Source organism: Zingiber officinale, chromosome 7A (genome assembly GCF_018446385.1).
Source record: "Zingiber officinale cultivar Zhangliang chromosome 7A, Zo_v1.1, whole genome shotgun sequence".
Taxonomy (NCBI): Eukaryota; Viridiplantae; Streptophyta; class Magnoliopsida; order Zingiberales; family Zingiberaceae; genus Zingiber; species Zingiber officinale.
In genome coordinates this window covers 78777111-78784607 of record NC_055998.1, presented here as the reverse complement: position 1 = coordinate 78784607, position 7497 = coordinate 78777111, and the positions used below count along the sequence as shown (strand labels likewise).

At 45.1% G+C, this 7497-nt stretch overlaps 1 long non-coding RNA gene across 1 annotated transcript; it reads right to left on the bottom strand.

The window, feature by feature from the left end:
* Positions 1 to 6342: 6342 nt before the first annotated feature.
* Positions 6343 to 7201, bottom strand: LOC122000201. Its single transcript, XR_006117016.1, has 3 exons — positions 6954 to 7201; positions 6707 to 6849; positions 6343 to 6374 (listed from the first exon to the last, which is right to left on the bottom strand). It is a non-coding gene; the product is annotated as an uncharacterized LOC122000201 (long non-coding RNA).
* Positions 7202 to 7497: the final 296 nt, after the last annotated feature.

The following is a 7497-nucleotide window of genomic DNA, read 5'->3' as shown; positions in this document are numbered from 1 at the left end:
TCGGGGCAGAAGAGGGGAAGGAGTTCGGGTATCGGCGATAGGTTTAGGGAAATAAGAAAAGAAAAGTATTTATAAACAAAAACATTTCCTCACTTAAACTAGTATTCCAAACAGGCTTTATCCGTATCCGTAAATTCGTCCCCTCGAAACCCGTCGTACGAGCTCCGAAAAATTCCCAGAAAATTACTAAAAATTCCAGAAAAATTCTATAAGGCAATTTTCCAAATAACCCTATTAATTAAATTTTCCGAGATCTCACATCCTCCCCTACTAATAAAAATTTGGTCCCCAAATTTCGCTATAACTAACAGCAAACACTAAAATATAACCAAACAGTATAAATGCTGAAAGGAACTCTAACCCACATACCTCAAGTAAAAAGATGAGGGTATCGAGCTCGGATCGTATCCTCCAGCTCCCAAGTAGCCTCCTCGTCAGAATGATGCTGCCATCCGATTTTAACCAGCCGGACAATCTTGTTTCGTAGCTGACGCTCTCGGTGGTCCAGAATCCACACCGGAACCTCCTCGTAAGTAACATCAGGCTGAATAGGAACAGATATATCTGACAGAACATGTGCCGGATCGGATACGTATCTCCTCAGCATAGATACATGGAATACATCATGAATGTCAGCTAGAGATGGTGGTAGAAGCTACTGCTCCAATCCTCCCAAGATCCGGAATGGTCCAATATATCGGGGAGCTAGCTTACCTCGGAGACCAAATCTCTTCACCCCTTTCGTGGGTGAAACTCTAAGAAACACGTGATCACCAAAGGAGAACCTGTGGGTCTCCGTCTCGATCAAGATAACTCTTCCGACGGTCCCGGCCTCTAACATCCTCCGTCGATAGTGCGAACCACTCGATCCCGCTGAGCTCTCGAGGTCCTACTAATCGAGCCTCCCCAACCTCTTCCCGAGGATGGGTGTCCACAAGGCCTACCTTAATGCCTTAAACGGCCATCCGGATAGCCGAATGATAGTGTTGTTGTAGGCGAACTCCACTAATGGCGGTGGTCCTCCCAACTACCTCCAAGTCCATGACACAAGACCTCAACAAGTCCTCCAATGTCTCGAATAGTCCGCTCTGATCGCCCATCTATCTGCGGATGGAATGCCATACTGAAACGAAGTTGTGTGCCCAACGCAGAACCTGGACGTGAACCGTGGGTCTCTATCTGATATGATGCTCAAAGGAACACCATGTAATCTAATAATCTCACGACAGTATAACTCTGCTAATCGATCCAGAGAATCAGTCTTCCGGATCGCTAAAAAGTGTGCGGATTTGGTTAATCGGTCAACGATTACCCAAATCGCATCATGGCCTCGACGAGTCCTAGGCAAACCAACCACGAAATCCATAGTAATGTGCTCCCACTTCCACTCGGGAATAGGGATCCTCTGAAGTACTCCAGCAGGTCTCTGGTGCTCAGCCTTCACCTGCTGACAAACAAGACATCTGGCTACAAACTCCGTGATCTCTTTCTTCATACCGTTCCACCAATAGGAACGCCTCAAATCACGATACATACGGGTCCCACCTGGGTGAATAGCAAATCTAGAACGATGACCCTCCTGAAGTAACTCCTCCATGACCGGGTGAGACCGAGGTACACATAATCTGCCTCGGAAATAAACAATCCCCTCATTGTCTCGTGTAAACTCAGTCTGCTGTCCGGAAGCTACCTGGCTGCTAATGAACTGTAAATGCTGATCTCCGGCCTGGGCCTCTCGAATCCTCATCCTGATCGACGACTGAGCAACCATGGTAACAAGAATACTCTGCTCTGTCCGTCCCTGCTCCTCAAGGCCCAACTCGGCGAATCCCTAAATCAAGTCCGTGACTGTAACTCGATGACAAGCTAAAGTCCCTCTGGACTTCCTGCTCAGTGCATCAGCAACCACATTAGCTTTACCCGGATGGTAGCTAATAGTACAATCATAATCCTTTAGGAACTCCATCCATCTCCTCTGTCGGAGATTGAGTTCCTTCTGGGTGAAAATATATTTGAGACTCTTATGATCGGTAAGAATCTCAAAAGTAATACCATAAAGATGATGATATCCAGACCGCAGATCAATCTTGGAATACACTGATGTATCTCTAAGCTGATCAAATAAATCCTTAATCCGTGGCAAGGGGTACTTATTTCTGATAGTCACTGCATTCAGCTGCCTATAATCGATGCACAACCTCAGAGTACCATCCTTCTTCTTGACAAATAGTACTGGAGACCCCCACGGAGATACACTAGGGCGAATAAATCCCCTATCCAGTAATTCCTGGAGTTGGACCTTTAGTTCGTCCAACTCTTTCGGTGCCATACGATAAGGAGCTTTCGATGTTGGTGCAGTCCCTGGAATCAGCTCAATAGCAAACTCCACTTGCCTTCGGGGAGGCAAACCTGGTAACTCGTCTGGAAAAACGTCTGGATACTCTCGGACCACCGGAACGTCTGAGAGCTGAGAACTACTGCTGTCGTCAGTATTAATCAAAGATAATAGAAATCCCTGACATCCATGTGATAGCAGTTTCTGCGCCTGTATCGCAGAAATGGTCGATATCCCATCGTCTCTGATGCTAGTGAAATCCCAAGAGGGTTGGTTCGGAGGTCGGAAAGTAACCACCCTCTTCTGGCAATCAACTGTGGCATGGTATGCAGACAACCAATCCATGCCAAGGATAATATCGAACTCGACCATTTCCAATACTAACAAATCTACAGTGAGTATAATGCTACCAAAATCTAACAGGCAACCTCTGACCTCCTGAGTGATATCCAAGGTATCACCAGATGGTAAGGAGACGGTCAGTCATCGCGGTCTATGAGAAGGTAGTCTACCAATCTCTCTCATAAATGCACAAGATATAAAAGAATGTGAACTACCTGTATCAATTAGCATATCAGCAGAAAATGCATAAAATAAAACCGTACCGTGAAAAACGGATCCGTCGTCAGGCCCTCTCCGTGACCGCGTGAACTCGCCCAAGATCCGACGGTGGTAGAGGCGTAGCATCGCCAAAGGTCATGCGGAGTCCGAGCACGCCATCGAAGTTTGGATCGATACCGAGTCGAGCCGGGCTATGGGCTGCAGATGTATCGAATCGTGGTGGGCTATAATCGCATCATGGCCGAGCCGATATCGAGGTCCGTAATAGAACTCGACTCCATCGAACATCGAATGCTCCCGACTGCATGCTATACGCACTGCCGCAGGGGAGCCGCCTTCCGCCGACGGTGAAGATTGGCCACTACCGAGTCCCAGATCGACCAAATCGTCCTCCCGGACAGATCCCAGATGTCAGATGCCGAGCCTTCAATAATAATCTCGCTCATGCCTGCAGCTTGCAATAATAGCAACCGATCGTCCTGTGGTGCAGAGGTGATGTGATCTCGAGATCCACATCGGGTGCAGTGCAAGTCATCAGTGGACTGTTTCCGGTTCTGCCTTGAAGATCGGGAACGTCCAGATGAAGATCGTCCTAACTTCTGGGGTCGGCCAGATGACCCTGAAGTACTCTGACCCATCTGAGTGCGACTGCTCTGCTGTTGTCCCGTAATCTGTGGCTACTGGATTTGTCCGGAAGTCCGATCAGTCTGCTTCCTCTTCTTGTCCGCATTCACTCTCTGATGAGCAGACTCAATCATAAGAGCTCTACCCAGTGCCTCTGTGTATGATGAACTACCAAAACCAGAAATCTTCAGCTGAAGATGCTCGTCCAGTCCCTGGACAAACTGAAACATATGAGATCTATCCTCGGTAACCAACTCAGGACAGAATCTAGCCAACCAATTAAATTCGACATTATACTCCATCCCTGAATGGTTATTCTGCCGAAGACTCAGGAAATTCCGCCGACGTGTCATCTGATACGCCTGAGAAAAATACTGACTCTCAAATGCCTCCCTAAATCTCGTCCAGGTAATATGCTGCTCGCTTATAATCGAGCACTGCGTGTCCCACCCTATATCTGCCTCATCTCGTACCTCCAGTACGCAGTAGTAGGCACGACTGGAGGGAGTGTCGGGTATACTGAAGGTGATACCACTCGTGGTACAGTCGAGCTATGTACCTCTGAAGTCGGAACCATCAGGGTTTTATAATCCGGCGTGCCTATAATATCCTGACGAGTCTGTCCCTGACGGACAACCTTAACCCTAGCAGATCTCTCTGGAGACTCTATCTCCAGAGAATCTATCGGCCTCTTACGTGGATGACCACGTCTCAGTATCGGAATACGTGTATGTACCATATCTGTAACAGAATGTTACCCAGATATCACTACAGGTTATAAAAACTATAAAGTTACCTATTTTACCTAATTGTCGTCTGGAGATGTCCTGTCGCTGCTTAGCCCCAAATAGAACCAATAACCTCGTCAAAATACCTCGAAATTCCGAAACGAGTAAGTCGACGAAAATCCGTACAAATCCGAAAACACCCAGATAAACTCGTAAACTCCAGAACATGAGAAACAAGTATCAGAAAGCCGCTCTGATACCAAATAAATTGGTATCAGATAAAATCCCGAAAATCCAGATACGCTAACAAACTCCAGGACACAAAAATCCAAAATTGGAGCCTAGCTCTAATACCAAATAAATTGTCACGCCCCAGGTAGTCCCTGTCTGAAGAAATTTCGGCAGCATCTCCCCTGTACGGGTGACAATATGAATCTCAGTATACATATATCTATACCTCGGCCACACTCGGCCGGAACAATACACACAAATAGAAAACAATCCACACAGTTATATTCAACATTTCTACACAGATATAATATGAACAATCCACGCAGTTGTATAAAGAAAAGATGATATAGAAATCAACGAAGATATACGTACACATCCTACTCCACTACAACGAAGAAACGAAATCCACGAAGTAATGAAATATTCGCAGCGGAAAACAAAAGTAGTAAACCCAATGTGCGTCATAAAGTCCACAATACAAACCCACATCACATGTATACGTATAAAAGCGAACACAGAAAACGATATCTAGAAATCCTCGCGACCAAGGGGCTAGTGACTGGATTCTCTCCTGACGGCCTCAACCTGAAAAAATAGTAACAACGGGGTGAGTTCAAAGAACTCAGCAGGTAAACCAATAGACATGTACAGCAATATATATCCACCAGTAATAACCTAAGGTACAGTCTCCTAAACCATAGGATCAATAGTACAGTTCTCTAACCATACAACCTACGGTATAGTCTCCTAACAGTTCAACAGATATGCAGAGCTTAAATAAACTGTAATAACCAACAATAGGCATAAAGCACAATCTATAGCAAGAATAATAAGAAAATACATAACTGTAATAAACTGTACTCACCTGCGAGGCTTGTGCAAATGACTGTGGACATACACAGACAAAGATAGTCAGAGCAAATAAGCATGTATCCTGTATGCATGTCAATCATATGCAGTCACCCAAGTACATCATCCAATATGCAACAATCACAATAAATGCAATATGTGCATATGATGCAATATGACATGGTCACCCCTGACGCTAGTCAGCCGTCTCACACGCGATGGCGAGACCGAGTAGGTAGGGCTGTGACACCGTGCACTCTGTCTGATGAGTGACCGAATGGACGGGATGCTGTCGGAGTACACCTATCCTCCTACCTCAAACATAGTGAGGGAGCGTAACGCTCTCAACTCCCAGTACGCAATGACGGGGAGGGATCCCTGTTTGCTACCACGCTGCAGTCACACTACACATGAGCGGACCAGCGGAGCACTACAGAGCTACTGCCATACACACCCTACTGTGTTGTGCCACTACCCATGCAGTGAAACACGTTGTGTGCAGGCCTATGTAGCCGGTCGACGAGCTCAACAATAATGGAGTCGTCAATCGCCCAGCATGCAATCATGCAGGATGGTGCATGATGCTATAGTATGTCATACCTGAACATAGCCTCCTCCATATATGTATGTGCCCAAAAGGTAAACGCATATATATAACCATGATATAGACAGCATAAATCCAAAGACATCACATATAACAATGATGTAAGTGTCATGAATCCAAGAGCATGTATCATACATGTAAAGCAACTAATCCAGTAGAGTAGAGCACTATAGATATGCATCTCTATGAACATATATACACATGGCAAGAGATAAAATATCCAATCCTGAAGTAAAGCAACTAGCAGATGAAGCATGTGATAGGTATCAACTAGCTAAGACCAAGAGAGAGAATAATCTACTATCTACCACTAGTAAGTATATATATAAGCTACACATATCATAAGACATTATCAAAAGATAAGTCAAAGGGTACCCGCCTCAAATAGAAGGTACAATCCAGTCCTAATCCAATGTCGAGATGCTCGTCTCGAATCAGAGTCCTGTGTAAATAAATACATTTACTTTTATTTAGCTAGAATACAAACAAACAGTTTTATTTAGCTAAATAAAATCTCTAAAACTAAATTAGGGCAAAACCCTAATCCCACAACCTTATCCTATCTAATTAAATCTAACGGTCAATTAGGATTAGTTATCTAATCCCTAATCTCCCATTAGATTAAAAATCCAACGGTTGACTAGGGTTAATTACCTTAACCCTAATCACTCCATTAGATTAATTCAACCCTGAATAATTCTACACATAAACAACTAAATATAACCCTAATTTGTATCATTAAAACAAAGTAACAATTGACCTCCAAAAACTTACCCAAATCCAAGGTGATCACCAGTAGATCACCACCAAAAATGTAGCTGCCGGTTAGGGTAGCTGCTGTTGGAACCTAAGAAAGTTCACAACACTCAACCTTGCTGAAATCCCGAGCACACCTCACTAATCAGAATCGAACCTCACTGGAATTCAATCGGATCAAGAAAGAATCAAACAAGGAGATCACAGATCAACAAGAAATGGAGATCTCTAATCAAGCAATACCCAAATTCCAACAAGAACTCACCTCAAACCGGAACCTCAGTCAACAGCCAGGAGGAGGAGGTCCACTGATCCGATCAAGGGAAAACCTAGCACGAGTCTGATCCGATTCCTTCCCCTAATCCAACAACACATCCCCGATACCAACCTCTCCAAATCCGTGACCTAATTCCACCGCTAAGAAGATGAGGATCAGTAAACAGAGAAGAAAATTGAAGCTCTAAAATCCACAGCTAGGTTTAATAGCTTACCTTCGAAATCACCGCTAGGGCACGATGAATTCTTGCGATGAACAGAGAAGAGGATCCGACAAGAAAATCATGAAGACTAGGGCTGGTACCTCACCCACACTGTCGGTACCAGACAAATCCGACGCTGGTAGCCCTAATTTTTCTTCACGCCGGCAATCGGATGACAAATGCTCGACCCAGTGGCGTCGGATCAGGGAAGAAAGGTGGGTAGTCGGCTAGAGGAGACACAATGTCGTGCCTATGATCCGAAGAGGAATAGCGCCGCCTGGATCTGAGCTCAACAGCCGCCGATGCCGGTAGAGGAAGATCGCCGGAGTT